The 19,158-nt window shown below is 41.1% G+C and overlaps 1 protein-coding gene across 6 annotated transcripts in view; it reads left to right on the plus strand.

Annotated features, from left to right (window-relative positions):
- Positions 1-19,158, plus strand: part of tenm3 (teneurin transmembrane protein 3) — a 779,964-nt gene that overhangs the window by 402,462 nt on the left and 358,344 nt on the right. The gene's annotated exons all lie outside the window — the stretch shown is intronic.

Consider the following 19,158-nt stretch of genomic DNA (forward strand, 5'->3'; position numbering starts at 1 on the left):
CCAGACACATTTTTTTCTCTAAATTCGGCCCCTGAGTCAAAACAATTGCCCAGTCCTGATATAGAACATGAAATACAAGGAGTTTTGATAGACACGCAGTGGCTGTGAGATTGTTCTTTCTTTAAAACTTCAGTCTTTATTATTGCCCAAAATACTTGAATAATCGATCAATATTCATTGGCAGTGTGTTGTATAATCTGCATTATTTTCCCTTAACATTAGCATTCATTTTCCCCTGCATGAAAAAAAAAAGTGTCTCCCTCCAGGGTAACATTAACTTTTCTCTGTGGATAAGTGGGTTACAACCACAAGCTTGGCCTAAAGATGACGCATCCATCATACACATCCAGATATGTAGTATTAATGTATGCACAAATTGTATGTCTATGACTATGAAATTACATTGTACCCTAAAATGTTTTCACACAGCATATTGGTTTAAATAGGCTCGCGAGGCCTGAATAAATCAAACCTGTGAGGTGTTTTTGCCCCCATGTCTTTTTATGTATTTGCATTATAATCCTTCCATTACTATTACAGATAACCGACTAGGAAAGCAATTCATTGCCTGATCTGTTACAGTATATTCCATGCACCAACTTGCGATGGAGGGTCTGGACTAAATGTTTTGCTCGCAGCCTTAAACATAACAATTATCCATGAAAGATAAAATAAATTGTGGGTTGTTGCAGTCATAAGACGAGGTACCACTGTATTTTTTGTCCTCTACTTAGTAAAGGAATATTATGTACCATATTTTCCAGACTATAAAGCACACTTAAAATATTTTTATTTTCTCAAAACACGACAGGGCGCCTTAAAGGCCAACATAAATGAGATTTTCTTATTTAAACGGGGATAGCAGGTCCATTCTATGTGTTATACTTGATCATTTCGCGATATTGCTATATTTTTGCTGAAAGGATTTAGTAGAGAACATCGACGATAAAGTTCTCAACTTTTGGTCGCTAATAAAAAAGCCTTGCCTGTACCGGAAGTAGCAGACGATGTGTGTGTGACGTCACGGGTTGTAGGGCTCCTCACACACATTGTTTATAATCATAGCCACCAGCAGCTAGAGCGATTCGGACCGAGAAAGCAACAATTTCCCCATTAATTTGAGGGAGGATGAAATATTCATGGATGAGGATAATGAGAGTGAAGGACTAGAAAAAAAAAAGGCGAGGGCAGTGAGAGCGATTCAGATGTTATTAGACACATTTATTAGGATAATTCTGGAAAATCCCTTATCTGCCTATTGTGTTACTACTGTTTTAGTGAGATTATATAGTACCTGAAAGTCGGAGGGGTGTGGCCACGGGTGTGTTGACCGCCAGTGTCTCCAATGGGAGGAGATAATAGTCCGCAGCAGCTGCAGTAGGACGCAAGCTCCGCTGATGTCTCCGGTAAGAGCCGACTTATTACCACAATTTTCTTACCAAAACCTGTCGGTTGACATGTGGTCGGGATCCATGTTCGCTTGACCGCTCTGTTCCATAGGAAAGCTTCACCTTCGGGAATTTTAAACAAGGAAACACCAGCTGTGTTTGTGTTGCTAAAGCAGTGGTTCTTAACCTTGTTGGAGATACCGAACCCCACTAGTTTCATATGCGCATTCACTGAAGCATTCTTTAGTAAAAAATAAAAACTTTTTTTTTCAAATTCAAGACAAAGTTGTATGTTTTTGGTAACACTTTAGTATGGGGAACATATTCTAAGTAATAAAGACTTAATTTAGAGTTATTTGGTTAGGGTTAGAGGGTTAGGGTTATAATAAGGCCATGCCGAATAAGGCATTAATAAGTACTTAATAATGACTAGTTAAGAGCCAATATGTTACTAATTTGCACGTTAATAGGCAACTAATTAATAGTGAATATGTTACCTGTACTAAAGTGTTGCCATATTTTTTTTACTGGTGCACAAAATGAACCGTGCATGAACATCACCTTCTTCAAACAAGAAAACTAAGACAGTGCATAAACCCACAAAAATGTGGGGCGGTATAGCTCGGTTGGTAGATTCGATTCCCGCTTCCACCATCCTAGTCACTGCCGTTGTGTCCTTGGGCAAGACACTTTACCCACCTGCTCCCAGTGCCACCCACACCGGTTTAAAAATGTAACTTAGATATTGGGTTGCACTATGTAAAGCGCTTTGAGTCACTAGAGAAAAGCGCTATATAAATATAATTCACTTCACTTCACAAATTACACACCTGCAAATCAATCAGCTGTTGCCGTATCCGTAATATGCCACAGGGAGAAGTTTTTATTTACACAAAGAGTCGGGTGTGTTTTGACCTCAGCTCAACCCCTGAGGTCGACTCACCGAACCCCTAGGGTTCGATCGAACCCAGGTTAATAACCACTGTTTTAAAGGCAGCTGCAGTGCACCGCTTCCCACCTCCATCTTTCTACTTTGACTTCTCCATTATTAATTGAACAAATTGCAAAGGATTCAGCAACACAGTTGTCCAGAATACTGTGTAATTATGCGATTAAAGCACACTACTTATTGCTCGGATCGGGCTGCCCTGGTTTAAGCATTTAAGCATTACATACCTTTTTTTTACCTGCACACTGCCTCCCACTGTGGTCTGCTTATTGGGATCACAACAAACCATCCTCGTCTCACCCGACACATTTTTACAAAGCAACAGCGCGTTATTTGCAGATTATACTTATTGATTTTGCAAAAAATATTTTTGGGGGAGCAATTAGGTGAAGTTGCATAATTTCCCACGGCACATCAGACTATATCTCACGGCACGGTGAGAAAGAGGGGGAAAACAAGTTGACAGGGCAGGAGAAAATGAAAGAATAAGGGTGAGAGAGGAGGGTGTATGCGGGGTAAGTACACTGGTGCTTCAATGAGCAGAGAAAAATGTGGAAGACTGATTAGAGCCTCTGAGAGGGTTGCAGCTGCCTGCGTTGAAGGAGTACATGGAGGAGAGGATTGGAACGTAAGAGGAGGTCAGATGAAGAGGATTGTAAGAGTGTCAGAGAGGGGATGGGAAAAGTGGTAATGCAGACACAGAATAGAAATACAATTCAGTTCATGGCACAGTTAGCATGAAGATGACTGGAGAAGTTGGTTGGGTTTTGATTAAAAACTGTATGCCAATACACTCCTGTTTTTATCTCACTAATAGGCATGCTTAAAGGCCTACTGAAACCCACTACTACCCACCACACAGTCTGATAGTTTATATATCAATGATGAAATCTTAACATTGCAACACATGCCAATACGGCTTTTTTAGGTTATTAAATTACTATTTTATATTTCCTGGAAGTTTCGTCTTGGAAACATCGTGTAATGACGTGTACGCAAGACGTCACGGGTTTTTAGGTAGTATGAGCGCTACGCACACAATCAGCTAAAAGTCGTCTGCTTTAACGGCATAATTACACAGTATTTTGGAGATCTGTGTTGCTGAATCTTTTGCAAGTTGTTCAATTAATATTGGAGAAGTCACAGTAGAAAGATGGAGCTGGGAAGCTTTAGCCTTTAGCCACACAAACACACGGTGATTCCTTGTTTAAAATTCCTGGAGGTGAAACTTTACTATGGATCAGACCGCGGTCAAGCCAACGTGAAACACGACGGAATGTCAACCAGCAGGTTTCGGTAAGAAAATTATGGTTAAAAAGTCAGTTCTTACTGGAGAAAAGCTGAGCTTGCCTCATCCATAGCTCTCCTGTCCAAAGGCAAAACCTAGTAATTCACTTCTAGCTGATTTTGAGAAAACAGAGGAAAACCAATCTATTTTGATGCTGTCTTACAAAGATCTACAAAGTCATCAAACGTATAGATGTTTTCTTGAGCTTTCATTTTCTTGCCGATTGAGCCATGGATTGAATCTGCTCTCATGAACGTGTGCCCTTTCTCCAGATATTTTATCACAATCTCGGTTGGGCCCTATTCTGCGTTTGCACATTGGGCAAGAGCCGTGTACAGCGTCCAGTTTTTATTTTGACCTCCACAGTTATCTGCCCAAAAGAGTATGCAAGGGGAAGAATCAAGAACAATACATTCAATGAAGGTGCTTGCAACGTCCTGGGCCAATCTTCCAAATATCCCCTCGTGCCATAATATCACATAATCAGGTTGACCGTCGGCCCCCATTCGTGCAAATGTCTCATTAAAGACAATAAGGCGACTGACAAAGAAGCTCCGATTGGTCCCTTGAGATACTAGGTTTTTCTGTTGTATCTACGTGGTTATGTGGTAGTTGCTAGGTCCTGCCGTGCGCGTAACAGCTTACTTACGGAACAAATTACAATATCGCATACACTAATGTAAAGCATATCACCTAGGAACTCCAAAAATATTATCAGCTCAGTTTTGACCAAAATGGAGTTACTGGGTTTTGCCTTTGGAGGGGAGAGCTGCCGTCGACTCCCCTGAGACACTGCACGTCAAGACACCCGTGGACGTACCCCTCCGACTATCAGGTACTATTTAACTCACTAAAACTCTAGCAACACAATTTTTTTTTCCTAGTCCGTCGCTATCAATATCCTCAAACACGAATCTTTCATCCTCGCTCAAATTAATGGGGAAATTGTCGTTTTCTTGGTCCGAATAGCACTTTTTGTTGGAGGCCCCCGTTAAAAACAATGTGACTATGTGAGGAGCCCCCACACTTGCGAAGTCATCGTATGCGACTTCCGGTAAAGGCAGGGCTTTTGTCTTAGCACCGAAAGTTGCGAACTTCATCGTGGATGTTCTCTACTAAATCCTTTCAGCAAAAATATGGCAATATCGCGAAATGATCAAGTATGACACATAGAATGGACCTGCTATCCCCGTTTAAATAAGAAAATCTCATTTCAGTAGGCCTTTAAATTTGTTTTGAACTTGCAGGGTAGGATGTCTTTTTTGCATTTGCTCCGCTTGCGTGTATGACTCCAACCAACAACTAGTCATGGATTATCTTAACCAGGGGTCTCAAACATGCGGCCCGCGAGGCATTGTTTTGCGGCCCCCACCTTAATTTGAAAGTTTAATGTTGGTGCGGCCCGCAAGTTTTATATGAATGGCGCTTGGCAGCGTTGTGTGCGTAATTGAAGGAATCTACCAATCACGGTGTGGGAGATGGTTCTCGAGGGCCGAAAATTGGCGTCACTTGCGCAATGCAAGCAGAGAAACGCACTCTTCCTCCCTCACTCGCTCTCTCTCTGTCACTGTGTGTGTGTGTGTGTGTGTGTGTGTGTGTGTGTGTATCTCTCCCCGGCGCCACTGTAAACAGTCCGGGCGGTAGGGACCAGCGGTCCGGTAGCTTCCGAAGCACTCCGCCAAGGGACCGTGCGACAAATCAAAACCGTGGTGCACTGGAACCCAGAACTGATACTCCGACAGAGAGTCGCTGGGCGAATCGGACGTGTAACACGTAAGTCGTGATGTTAGCCAGTTCGGGGCTAATTGTGCTACCGTAACTGTAAAATCTACGGCGAGCCCTTCCCCCCTCCAGTTGGCTCCAGACAGAGATGATTTTTGTTATTTGGCTCCAAAATACCCCTGCGTTAGTGGAAAAGCGGCAAATGAGTGAAAGCGAAAGAGACGTTGCCATGGAGACGAGGGTTTTCTTACGTGCCTGGCTGCAGTCACACCGCGACACCTGTCTATTAGTAATAACAGTCCCCGATAACCTGGACCAATTCAAACCGTTATTTGTTTTTTATTTATTGTTTAATATGCATTGCCTCACACGATGAACACTAAAAACTTCTATAGGGCGCTGGATAACACTTTTTTGCGCTCGCTATCCTGGTACTTTCACTTATCCACCAACCGCCGTGTTGCTATAGGGAGGAAAAGCGGAATGACACACATTGCGGAACTAACATTATTCTCCGTGCGTCAGCTAAATACAAATATATTCCACAACCCCAAACATGTCTTTTTCAAAACCTGCAGTGAAGAGAAAGGTTATTGATGAGCAAAGACAACTCCAGTAAAAGTGGGAGATGCAATATTGTCTTATTTGCACAGGGAAAGTTGCTCTGCACAAGGGATACAATTTGAAAACGTCATTATACAACTAGACATGCTGAGGAGTATGCAAACAAAAAAGTTAAGAAATATTCTCTTGTGGCCCAGCCTCACCCAGACTATGCATCCAGTGAAGTAAATTGAGTTTGAGACCCCTGGTCTTAACGATCAGTCGACTAATCTGAGTAGGCAGCATAAACCAATTCTGTTAAAGTTAAAGGCCTACTGAAACCCACTACTACCGACCACGCAGTCTGATAGTTTATATATCAATGATGAAATATTAACATTGCAACACATGCGAATATGGCCTTTTTAGTTTACTAAATTGCAATTTTAAATTTCCCGCTGAGTTTCTTGTTGAAAACGTCGCGTAATGATGACGTGTACGCGTGACGTCACGGAATGTTAGGAAATATGGGCGCTGCGCACACACACAGCTAAAAGTCGTCTGCTTTAACCGCATAATTACACAGTATTTTGGACATCTGTGTTGCTGAATATTTTGCAATTTGTTCAATTAATAATGGAGAAGTCAAAGTAGAAAGATGGAGTAGGGAAGCTTTAGCCTTTAGCCACATAAACACATGTTGATTCCTTGTTTAAAATTCCCGGAGGTTGAAACTTCACTATGGATCACAGCGGTCAAGCGAACATGGTTCCCGACTGAATGACATCCAGCAGGTTTCGGTGAGAAAATTGTGGTAAAAAGACGCTTCTTACCGGGGATCAGCTGAGCTTGCGCCGTCCATAAAGCTGCTGTCAACTTCCCTGAGACACTGGTGTCAACACACCCGTGGACACACACCTTCGACTATCAGGTACTATAAAACTCACTAAAACACTAGAAAGAAAAGGGATTTCCCAGAATTATCCTAGTAAATGTGTCTAAAAACATCTGAATCCGTCGCAATGCAATAGTGTTTTTTTGTTTTTTTTCTAGTCCGTCGCTATCAAAACCCTCAAACACGAATCTTTCATCCTCACTCAAATTAATGGGCAAATTGTCGTTTTCTCTGTCCGAATAGCTCTTTTTGTTGGAGGCTCCCATTAAAAACAATGTGAATATGTGAGGAGCCATCAACATGTGACGTCATCGTCTGCGACTTCCGGTAGAGGCAGGGCCTTTCTGTTAGCGACCAAAAGTTGCAAACTTATCGTGGATGTTCTCTACTAAATCCTTTCAGCAAAAATATGCCAATATCGCGAAATGAGCAAGTATGACACATAGAATGGACCTGTTATCCCCGTTTAAATAAGAACATCTCATTTCAGTAGGCCTTTAAAGTACACACACAAGGTGTGGTGAAATTTGTCCCCTGCATTTGACCCATCCCCTTGTTCCACCCCCTGGGAGGTGAGGGGAGTAGTGAGCAGCAGCATAGGCCTCGCTCAGGAATCATTTTGGTGATTTAACCCCCAATTCCAACCCTTGATGCTGAGTGCCAAGCAGGGAGGTGATGGCTCCCATTTTTGTAGTCTTCGCTGTTACTCGGCTGCGGTTTGAACTCACGACCTACCAATCTCAGGACGGACACTCTATTCACTGGTAATGGTTCTTAGTTAGTCTTTGGCTTTTAATTTCAGCTTGCGATATTTTTAGGCTAACAATAAACATGACTATTTTATTTAGAAATATGCATTCATACTGTGATTGTGCTGCTTATTGGGTTATTGCATGGACACTAATAACTGGTGTCCATGTAAAAGCAAAAGTGCTGATATTATGAAAAGTGAGGACAATCAAAATAGCAGCACTATTAAACACAAACAAGAAAACACCAAAGCTAAACGTCCTCAAAAAGGAACAAGCATTTTGTGGTATTCATGTGTTTAAAAAGTTGCACACAGGTGTATTATTGATTATCGATTAACCCCTGGTATTATTGGCAATCTATTGCTAAAATAGCCAACATTTTTAGTAATCTAATAGTTTGCTAAAAATTCCAGAACTAATTGTGTATTATTGTATTTATTGCTTAAATCTTAGCATTTTAGCTATCTAATAGTAGATCGTAAATTAATTATTATATAATATTGGCACTATGGTGCCTGATGTTTGTGTATTTATTAGGATTATACGGTATATTGGTATTAGTACAGTACTGCGATACTAATCAATCATATTCGATACTATACCGCCTCTGAAAAGTACCGGTCGTGTCACGTCCTGTCATTGCTAGTTTACGAGCATGTACGGCAGCACACAATTATGGAGTACTTACAAGCAGACACAGTGTGTAGACAGAAAAGGGAAAGCAGTCACATTTTGGCTTAATAACTAACGATTAAGTTGAAGTTTGAACACTGAAACGCCTTCAGGAAGAGGTGCTTTAAGACATGGCTAGCTAGCTAGCAGCTAACGCCCAGCCCCAGTCTGCAGTGTTTTAGTTACCTCTGTATATTTGTCATGGTCCATCTCATGTTCTGTTTTTGTTCTATTTTATTATCACCTTGTTGTTTGTTTGACGTCCTTAGTTCCCGGTGGCACGTGCTGGTTTTGTTCCATTGTCATAGTTACCCTTTTTGTGTCACCTGTCTCTCCTTTGATCACGCGCACCTGCCCTTGATTAGTTATCTACCTATTTAAGACCGCCTTTGTTTGACATTTTTTTGGACTCTTATTTGCTTCACACAACAGTTGACGTCACTCTTACCAGCTTTGTGGTAACTACCTTTTCATACTCGATTAGCTTCCATGCTACGTTGTTTGTTTGTCCCTAGCTTACACGCTAGCGCCTTCAGTTCCCTTTGTTCTTTCTAGCTCATATGCTAGTTCTGTTGGTTTTGGTTAGTGCCTTTGTGCAAGTGTCTTTGTTTTTAGTTTGTTTTATAGTATAAATACATTTGTATTCCTACCACACGCTGTGTCCATCTTCGCTGCACCCACGGGAGAACCCAAACACCGCCATGATGCCAGCAAGACGTCACAATATTATGTTTATAAACTCAGGAAATATGTGCCTGGATACATGAGGACTTTGAATATGACCAATGTATGAGTCTGTAACAAATTGCTATCGGATCAATACCCAAATTTGTGGTATCTTTCAAGGTTCTTCTTTTTCTCTATCTTCTTGACATTCATTTTCCGCTGTTGCCATTTCTAATATAAAGTAGTGTAAAGTTCTTACTTACGTCTGTCTGTAAACTCGCCATGAAAGCGCTAAAACATACCGGTGTAGTGACTTAATATTATTCACCCAAGGAACTTTAAATATTAACGTTCCTGTCTGATGTTTTTTCACAGGACACATTTCCGTCCTTGTTGTTCTTTCCGGATTAAGAGATGCTCTTCCGTTATTGATTAAAGTAAAGTCTGAATGCCATTAAAACACTTAGCTCCATCTTTGGACACTTCTTCCACGCCCGTCCTTGCACGCTACACCGCTACAACAAAGATGACGCTGTCGAAGATGAGCCACGTAAATAAGACCGCCCACAAAACGGCTCATCCTGAAGCGACTGTCAGAAAGCAACTTGAAGATGATCTGTAAAACATAATCTATGCAACATTTTGACCAAAGAACCACCATTACATGTTATGTGGACCACAAGATAGTGTTTAATATTTAGAAAAAATAATATCAATATGACTCCTTTAATGCTACCAATAATCCGGTGCGCCTTATTAATGAAAAAATATATTTAAAAAATCAATCTTTCATCGGCAACGCGCCTTATAATCCGGTGCGCCCTATGGTCCGGAAAATACGGACCATAGTGGTCTTGTCTTACCTAAGGACTGTGAGTGAAATTTAGTTTGCATTTAATTGATTCCTTGAAGGGTCGCAGTGGGTGCTGGAGCCTATCTCAGGTTTCATTCTGTCTTTGCTAAATGAGCAAGGTATTCACGTCTTTAACGGGATGAAAGCACAATGTTTTAGTGGGTGGCCACCAAGGTGGGTGAAGAGTCTTGCTCAGAGACACAACGGCTTTGACTAGGATCGCCGCTATACCATATGGGCCACGCGGCCCTCAAGCTGACTAAAAACTGCAGTGGAAGATGGCACTCAGGAAGATACATCATGTTGTGGACTCACTGTTGTCGTGAAAAATTGTCGATATTTGGTGGCAATGTCGAATAGGGTTATGTATCGGAAGATACATAACCCTATGCTGAGCTCATGGTCACTATAGTAATTTCCCGACTATAAGTCGCTACTTTGTGGATTCTCCCAATGGCCAATTCATGGATTTTTTTGTGATTGGCACATGCCGCCAATAAATTTAGCCTTGTAACATCAAACCGATGAAATTGCGGAATAATTTTAAAAATAGTTTTGGAAGAGTTTAAATGCAGTCACACCATAATTAATTTAGCATGTTGTGGACTCACCGTTGTCGTGAAAAATTGTCTATTTGGTGGCAATGTCGAATAGGGTTATGTATCGGAAGATACATAACCCTAGCGTAGGGTTATGTATCAGAAGATACATAACCCTATGCTGAGCTCATGGTCACTAAAGTAATTTCCCGACTATAAGTCGCTACTTTGTGGATTCTCCTAATGGCCAATTCATTGATTTTTTTCGTGTTGGCACATGCCGCCAATAAATTTAGCCTTGTAACATCAAATCGATTAAATTGCGGAATAATTTTAAAAATTGTTTTGGTACAATTTAAGTGCAGTCACACCATATTTCATTTAGCCATTTAGCATGTTGTGGACTCACCCTTGTCTTGAAAACATTCTCGATATTTGGTGGCAATGTCGAATAGGGTTATGTATCGGAAGATACATAACCCTAGCGTAGGGTTATGTATCAGAAGATACATAACCCAATGCTGAGCTCATGGTCACTATAGTAATTTCCTGACTATGGACGGCGTGGCGCAGTGGGAGGGTGGCCGTGCGCAACCCGAGGGTCCCAGGTTCAAATCCCACCGAGTACCAACCTCGTCACGTCCGTTGTGTCCTGAGCAAGACACTTCACCCTTGCTCCTGATGGGTGCTGGTTGGCGCCTTACATGGCAGCTCCCTCCATCAGTGTGTGAATGTGTGTGTGAATGGGTAAATGTGGAAGTAGTGTCAAAGCGCTTTGAGTACCTTGAAGGTAGAAAAGCGCTATACAAGTACAACCCATTTATTTATTTATTTTACTTTGTGAATTCTCCTAATGGTCAATTCATGGATTTTTTTCGTGTTGGCACATGCCGCCAATAAATTTAGCTTTGTAACATCAAACCGATGAAATTGCGGAATAATTTTGAAAATTGTTTTGGAACAATTTAAATGCAGTCACACCATAATTTATTCAGCCATTTAGCATGTTGTGGACTCACCGTTGTCGTGAAAAAATTCTCGATATTTGGTGGCAATGTCCAATAGGGTTATGTATCGGAAGATACATAACCCTAGCATAGGGTTATGTATCAGAAGATACTTAACCCTATGCTGAGCTCAAGGTCACTATAGTAATTTCCCGACTATAAGTCTCTACTTTGTGAATTCTCCTAATGGCCAATTGATGGATTTTTTTCGTGTTGGCACATGCCGCCAATAAATTTAGCTTTGTAACATCAAACTGATGAAATTAGGGAATAATTTTGAAAATTGTTTTAGAACAATTTAAATGCAGTCACACCATAATTTATTCAGCCATTTAGCATGTTGTGGACTCACCCTTGTCGTGAAAAAATTCTGGATATTTGGTGGCAATGTCGAATAGGGTTATGTATCGGAAGATACATAACCCTAGCGTAGGGTTATGTATCAGAAGATACATAACCCTATGCTGAGCTTATGGTCACTATAGTAATTTCCCGACTATAAGTCTTTACTTTGTGGATTCTCCCAATGGCCAATTCATGGATTGTTTTCGTGCTGGAACATGCCGCCAATAAATTTAGCCTTGTAACATCAAACCGATGAAATTGCGGAATAATTTTAAAAATAGTTTTGGAAGAGTTTAAATGCAGTCACACCATAATTCATTTAGCCATTTAGCATGTTGTGGACTCACCGTTATCGTAAAAAAATTCTCGATATTTGGTGGCAATGGCGAATAGGGTTATGTATCGGAAGATACATAACCCTAGCATAGGGTTATGTATCTTCTGATACTTAACCCTATGCTGAGCTCATTTTCACTATAGTAATTTCCCGACTATAAGTCTCTACTTTGTGGATTCACCTAATGATCAATTCATGGATTTTTTTCGTGTTGGCACATGCCGCCAATAAATTTAGCCTTGTAACATCAAACCGATGAAATTGCGGAATAATTTTTAAAATAGTTTTGGAAGAGTTTAAATGCAGTCACACCATAATTTATTCAGCCATTTAGCATGTTGTGGACTCACCGTTGTCGTGAAAATTTGTCGATGTTTGGTGACCCATTCATCCATTTTCTACCGCTTATTCCCTTTCGGGGTCGCGGGGGGCACTGGCGCCTATCTCAGCTACAATCGGGCGGAAGGCAGGGTACACCCTGGACAAGCCGCCACCTCATCGCAGGGCCAACACAGATAGACAGACAACATTCACACTCACATTCACACACTAGGGCCAATTTAGTGTTGCCAATCAACCTATACCCCAGGACAATGTCGAATAATTGTATGCAGTACAACTCCTGTTTTCACTGGATAAAAATGTGCTCCATTCAAGACCTCTCTCTTATCTTTCAAGCTTTGACTTCCTTTCTTCTCTTCTGTCCTTTCCCATGTGTGGGTGACCATTCCAAGAGAGACACTGCACCTGTGTGCATGCTTCTATCAGTTGCAAAGATAGCCTCTGGTTGTGAAAAGAAAGCAGACTTGCTGCCTTCCTCATGCTGGAGACCAGAGGTGGAATGAGTTTTCACACCTCACAAACCACGAGTCGTAACTCTTCTCCTGACCTCCTTCACTCTGTCAAGTGTCCGTACCTTTTGCCAGGACCTCCTGTCCTGTCACTTTTTCCTTTTTTCACTTACTTTCTAGCATTTTTTTTTTCTCCCAGTGCGTCTGTCTATCTATCTTTGGATTTTGGTGTCTGTTGACTGTTGTTGTGAAACTTTAAGCTAATTTAATTTCACTAGTAAAAGAGTTGACCATAAACCCGGAAATATTTTTTTTTTGTTCTGGTCAAAACGTTTGGATTGTCTTTTTAATTTGGAATTATTTTCAATTTGGTCATCGTCTTTCAAAACCTTTGTTCCTGTTCCATTTAATACCGTCATTTCCATAGACCCATAGAGCCATAGAGAACACCCTAATATGAGTCGCACCCACCTAATTTTTTGACACATTTTATTTTTGCATAAGTTGGCCCTACAAGTCTATAAGCCGCAGGTGTACACATTGAAGCATGAGATATACACTATATTGCCAAAAGTATTTGGCCACCTGCCTTAACTCACATATGAACTTGAAGTGCCATCCCATTCCTAACCCATAGGGTTCAATATGATGTCGATCCACCTTTTGCAGCCAAAACAGCTTCAACTCTTCTGGGAAGGCTGTCCACAAGGTTGAGGAGTGTGTTTATTGGGATTTTTGGCCACTCTTCCAAAAGCGCATCACACGCTGATGTTGGTCGAGAAGGTCTGACTCCCAGTCTCCGTTCTAATTCATCCCAAAGGTGTTCTATCGGGTTCAGGTCAGGACTCTGTGCAGGCCAGTCAAGTTCATCCACAGTAGACTCTGTCACCATGTCTTTATGGACCTTTGCTTTGTGCACAGTCATGTTTGAAGAGAAAGGGGCCCGCTTCACACTGTTCATACAAGGTTGGGAGCGTGGAGTTGTCCAAAATGTTTTGGTATCCTGGAGCATTCAAAGTTCCTTTCACTGGAACTAAGGGGCCAAGCCCAACTCCTGAAAGACAACCCCACACCATAATTCCTCCTCCACCAAATTTCACAACACAATGCAGTCCAAAATATACCGTTCTCCTAGCAACCTCCAAACCCAGACTCGTGCATCAGATTGCCCGATGGAAAAGCGTGATTCGAGTCTCCACTGCTCTAGAGTCCAATGGTGATATTCTTTACACCACTGCATCCGACGCTTTGCATTGGACTTGTTGATGTATGGCTTAGATTCAGCTGATCGGCCATGGAAACCCATTCCATGAAGCTCTCTGCGTACTCTACGTGGGCTAAATGGAAGGCCACATAAAGTTTGGAGCTCTGTAGCAACTGACTGTGCAGAACGTCGGCGACCTCTTTGCACTATGCGCCTCAGCATCCGCTGACCCCTCTGTCAGTTTACATGGCCTACCACTTGGTGGCTGAGTTGCTGTTGTTCCCAAACTCTTTCATTTTCTTCTAATAAAGCAGACAGTTGACTTTGAAATATTTAGGAGCGAGGACATTTCACAACTGGATTTGTTGCACAGTTAGCATCCTATGACAGTTCCACGCTGGAAATCACTGAGAGCGGCCCATTCTTTCACAAATGTTTGTAGAAACAGTCTCCATGCCTATGTGCTTGACTTTGTACACCTGTTGCCAGGCCATGTAATTAGGACACCTGATTCTCATCATTAGGATGGCGGGCCAAATACTTTTGGCAATATAGTGTATTCACGCAGGTGCTTGTGTTCATTCACCAATTTAGCAAAAGACAGTGTCTGCTACGCTACATTCGTCCTTCTCTTCTTCCTGCGCACTCAAACTGCTGAAGTTGTCTTTTTCGGCGAGCTGTGTTTTTGGTCCGCGCGGCGGCTGTTTTATTTTTCGATGGCCATGTCTTTGGTCTTCAGCTTTGGGGCTGTGTGATGTGAAGTTTTTGTGACGTGGGTGACTTTGCGCCTATAGCAGTTCGGATTGTTCTTTTCCACTTTGTTCTGCAAGACACAACATCCACAGTTTCCAAAAACAATTTGAAATGAGGACTCTTCAGACCACAGAACGCTTTTCCACTTTGCGTCAGTCCATCTTAGATGAGATCGGGCCGAGCGAGGCCGGCAGCATTTCTGGGTGTTGTTGATAAATGCCTTTGACTTTGCAGCGACAAACTGTAGTTACTTACAGTGGTTTTCTGAAGTGTTCCTGAGCCCATGTGGTGATGTCCTTTACATTACACACTGATCTCGGTTTTTGATGCAGTACCGCCTGAGGGATCAAACGTCACAGGCATTCAATGTTGGTGTTTGGCCTTGCTGCTTACGTGTAGTGATTTCTCTAGATTCCCTGAACCTTTTGACAATATTACGGACCATAGATGGTGATATCCCTAAATTCCTTGCAATGGCTTGTTGAGAAATGTTCGACAAAGTGTCCACAAAGTGGTGACCCTCGCCCCATCCTTGTTTGTGCATGACTGAGCATTTCATGGAAGCTGCTTTTATACCCAATTATGGCACCCACTTGTTCCCAATTAGCCTGCTCACCTGTGGGATGATACAAATAAGTGTTTGATGAGCATTCCTCAACTTTCTCAGTCTTTTTTGCCACTTGAGTCAGCTTCTTTGAAACATGTTGCAGGCATCAAATTCCAAATGAGCTGATATTTTTTTTAAAATAACTACCCTTTTCCAGTTTGAACGCTAAGTATCTTGTCTTTGCAGTCTATTCAATTGAATAAAAGTTGAAAAGGATTTGCAAATCATTGTATTCTGTTTTTATTTACGTTTTTCACAATGTGCCAACTTCACTGGTTTTGGGTTTTGTGGGAAAGTACAAGGATGTAGACAAGTGTAACATAGCAGCAATAGGTTTCCCATCTTTACTTAAAAACAACGGCACACTGCTTTCATTTTATCCACTTGTCTTTTTCCATTTTCATAGTTCAATGGTAAGGCCAAGTGTGCCTAAAAATGATACTTTTATAATGAATAAGGTTTTCAAGTTCCGGCTTCTCCCTGGCATTAATACTAGCTCTGATTATGAGCTGCAAAGTATTTGTTTACCAAGTGTATTCGATGTGTAAATAACATTATGATAACAAGTACTGTAGTTATAATATGTCTGCACTGTAAATGGTTCCATTCATATTGCTCCATTTCAGGCTGTGGGTTAATCATTTTGCAATGCAGTATGCTGAAAATGATGGGAAACGCCATTCTATATTGCAACTGATGGTGTGGCTAAAGTTAGAATTGCTGCAAAACACATTTTAAGACATTCAACACTCTTTCTGCCATCTGGCAGCTAAAGTGTATAGTGCGCCCCCTGTATCTCGTCTTGTTTCATGTGTCAGGTAAGTCTCAACAAATGTGGCCACATGAATTCCCTTCCTACTGTACTCACACTTAAGAATTTGGATTAATCATTATTAATCACAGGATATTACTCGCTTGCATAATTTAACCATCCACGGGTAAGGTAAAGGAGCATGTACGCTCAAAATTAATCTAAGTATGTACAGAACATGATTAATGTAACATTTTTTTGTGATTTTTTTGTGGGGCGGCGTGGCGCAGTAGAAGAGTGGCCGTGCGCAACCCGAGGGTCCCTGGTTCAATCCCCACCTAGTACCAACCTCGTCACGTCCATTGTGTCCTGAGCAAGACACTTCACCCTTGCTCCTGATGGGTTCTGGTTAGCGCCTTGCATGGCAGCTCCCTCCATCAGTGTGTGAATGGGTAAATGTTTAAGTAATGTCAAAGCGCTTTGAGTACCTTGAAGGTAGAAAAGTGCTATACAAGTACAACCCATTTATTATTTATTTATTTATTTATAAACTAAGGTCCTCTCCAAGGTTTCTCATAATCATCATTGTCACCAACGTCCGGTGTGAGTTTTCCTTGCCCTTATGTGGGCTCTACCGAGGATGTCGTTGTGGTTTGTATTGTGGTTTGTGCAGCCCTTTTAGACACTAGTGATTTAGGGCTATATAAATAATCATTGACTGATTGATTGATTGATTGATTGATTGAATTGGATGCAGGATTCTGTTTCAACAATAAGACTTGACTTGTTTATGTTATTGTGCTTTCAGTGTTCATGAAAATATCTTTTGATCAGACCAAAACTTTTAAAGGATTAAGATAATTCTAAATGAGTCGCAGTTTGAGAGGCGGTGGGATTTTGTTAACCATTAGAATTATCAATAATAGTTTTTTTCCAAAAAAGGTCATATGTGCCTAGTCTATGATAAACACATACGAACAGTAAATAACACATTTCCTCTTATGCGACTGAAAGATTTAGCATGTCTCCTTGCAGCAACATTACAAAACAATGCTATTTCCATTAGCCTTCCATTCACTGGCATACATTCCACTGAATTATCTGGGTTTTTTTGATGACAATGTGACTGATTTAGAATTAGTCCACATTCTCTCAGAGTCATTGTCACTTTGCATAAAATAGTTATTCGCCTATTAGCCTACTTTGTACAGAATAGCTCATAATGTATATGAGAAAGTGATTTATATGTTTACGCATTGTTTTCATTACTCATCTTCATTTCTGGACTGTTGCCTTTTTTCTGAAGAATGATGTCATTCATTGAAACCCCTTTTTGTCAACCACATCATTTATTATTATCTGGCTGAAGCATATTTGTCAATGTTGGTTTGTGTTTTGCAGCCCAGATTTAATTCTTCACATTTACTGTAGGACTTTCCTACTGTAGTCGTCGTAAATGTATTACAATACCCAAAACCAGTAAAGTTTTCACGCTGTTTTAATGGTAAATAAAAAACAAAGACAATAATTTGCAAATCCTTTTCAACCTATGTTCAATTGAATAGACTGCAAAGACAAGCTACTTAACGTTCAAACTGGAAAACTTTGTTATTTTTTTGCAAATATTAGCTCATTTGGAATTTGAAGCCATGCAACATGTTTTAAAAAAGCTGACACAAGTGGCAAAAAAGACGGATGAATGCTCATCAAACACTTATTTGGAACATCCCACAGGTGAACAGGCCAATTGGGAACAGGTGTGTGCCATGATTGGGTATAAAAGCAGCTTCCATGAAATGCTCAGTCATTCACACACAAGGATGGGGCGAGGGTCACCACTTTGTGAACAAAGGCGTGAGCAAATTGTCGAACAGTTTAAGAACGTTTCTCAACGAGCTATTGCAAGGAATTTAGAGATTTCACCATCAAAAGGTTCAGATAATCTGGGGGAATCACTGCACGTTAGCGGCAATGCCTGTGACCTTCGATCCCTCAGGCGGTACGGCATCAAAAAGCGACATCAGTTTGGAAAGGATATCACCACATGGGATCAGAAACACTTCAGAAAACCATTGTCACTAATTACAGTTTGTTGCTACATCTGTAAATTAAAGTTAAAAATCTATGATGCAAAGCGAAAGCCATTTATCAAAAACACCCAGAAACTCCGCCGGCATCGCTGGGCCCAAGCTCATCTAAGATGGACTGATACAAAGTGGAAAAGTTTTCTTTGGTCTGACGAGTCCATATTTCAAATTGTTTTTGGAAACTGTGGACATCGTGTCCTCCGGAACTGAGTGAAAAAGAACCAAAGTTCTAAAGCCAGCATCTGTGACGGTATGAGGGTGTATTATTGCCCAAGGCATGGGTAACTTACACATCTGTGAAGGCGCCATTAATGGTGAAAGGTACATACGGGTTTTGGAGCAACATACTTTGCCATATAAGCAACGTTATCATGGACGCCCGTGCTAATTTCAGCAAGACAATGCCAAGCCACGTGTTACAACATCGTGGCTTCGTAGTAAAAGAGTGCGGGTACTAGACTGGCCTGTCTGTAGTCCAGACCTGCATTATGAAGCCTAAAATACCACAACGGAGACCCCGGACTGTTGAACAACTTAAGCTGTACATCAAGCAAGAATGGGAAAGAATCCCTTCAGTTCCCAAACGTTAACTGAGTGTTGTTAAAAGGAGAGGCCATGTAACACAGTGGTAAAAATGCCCCTGTGACAACTTTTGTTGCTGCCATTAAATTATTTGCAAGAAAACATTTCTCAGTTTGAACATTAAATATCTTGTCTTTGCAGTGTATTCAATTAAATATAAATTGAAAAGGATTTGCATTTGTATTCTGTTTTTATTTACGGATTGGTTTTGGGGTGTGTAGTTGTAGAGACATTAAGTTGAGCAAAAAAGTACATCTTGTAAGATAGACGAGTGACTATTGCAGTCACTGCGCGCATTGAGATTGACTTTCGGAGTATACTTTTTCCACCGGAGAGATTATTATTTGGCTCCGACGCCTGATGTTCCTTCACATGCTATCAATAACTACATTGGCAGTTGAAATTGAAAACCGTAAGGACTTCGAGC

The sequence above is a fragment of the Nerophis ophidion genome, linkage group LG20 (assembly GCF_033978795.1).
Source record: "Nerophis ophidion isolate RoL-2023_Sa linkage group LG20, RoL_Noph_v1.0, whole genome shotgun sequence".
NCBI classification, from domain to species: domain Eukaryota; kingdom Metazoa; phylum Chordata; class Actinopteri; order Syngnathiformes; family Syngnathidae; genus Nerophis; species Nerophis ophidion.